This window comes from Agrilus planipennis, unplaced genomic scaffold, assembly GCF_000699045.2.
Source record: "Agrilus planipennis isolate EAB-ADULT unplaced genomic scaffold, Apla_2.0 scaffold124, whole genome shotgun sequence".
NCBI classification, from domain to species: domain Eukaryota; kingdom Metazoa; phylum Arthropoda; class Insecta; order Coleoptera; family Buprestidae; genus Agrilus; species Agrilus planipennis.
Window position 1 is genome coordinate 550801 of NW_020438950.1, and position 1135 is coordinate 551935.

Genomic DNA, 1135 nt, shown 5'->3' on the forward strand with positions numbered 1-1135 from the left:
TTGAAGCATTTTTTTTTAATTGTTTTACAAACCTTTTCTAAATAGTTTTCATCTAAAGCTTCATTGTGTTCCGTCGCCGACTGCATATTTTGTTCAGAGACTCTCAAAACTCCCGAGTAAATAATTTAAATTGCTGAAGATGAAAAGTATGACGCTCGTCCCGGGCCTCGGGTTAATAGTATTTAATGCAGTTAATATTCAAGGTGGCCCATTTCATTAGGTCAAAGCTTTTGATACATGGGCCTTTGCTTACTAGGGCCCAGCCTTGCAACGTCCCTACAACTATATCAACGCATTGATCATTCCTTGTATGCCTTCAAAAGAGACATCAACGTTACGTTAAGACACAAACCTTCGATTAAATATGACCAGAATTAAGAATATTATATATAAAAGAAATTATGAGTGCTGTCAGCACAAGGCAAGGTAGTATTACGTAGTTAGTATCAGCAATTTGTTATGCTAAAGTGTACGATGTGTTGCATATCTATTTACAAACAATTCCTTTAAATTTAATTTTTCAAATAATTTTTAACACAAAGAAAGTGATTAAACAAATTGTTCACAAAAGTGAATTTCGACCACTCGAAGCAATTATGTTAACAGTTTCGAGCTCACAGTGATTGATAAGAGGGAAGAACTTGTACTAATAAAACATATTTTGGAGAGGACAAATATGGAAAATCAAGGCATAAAATGATGTCGTAAAATTTAGAAATTCAAATAGAAGTTCAAGTATTGTCAACTCTGATTAGCACTGGTGACAACATACTAGCTGTTCCGTCGCTATTCGCCGAAACATTTGTTTTTTGTTATACTTATAGTTTTTAGTTATATACACATTTAATAATATCTTATTCGATTGCTTTTGGTTTTAACTGTACATTCTTTGCATCCTAATTTACATTATCGTGCATATTACATTTGAATCTTCTCTTGGAATTCATAATACAATAGTAACCTATTCAATGTTTACCTGACTCATCGTTAAAATCATATTAGGGCCGTATTTTCCTCTCATAACCTTTTCAATTGTATCTATCACATTTACCTGAAATGTAGTCATTTGCTGTAAAGTTTTTCATACTAGTTTCTAATTCTATCTCTATCCATCTTAAATTGTTCTTCTCTTTCT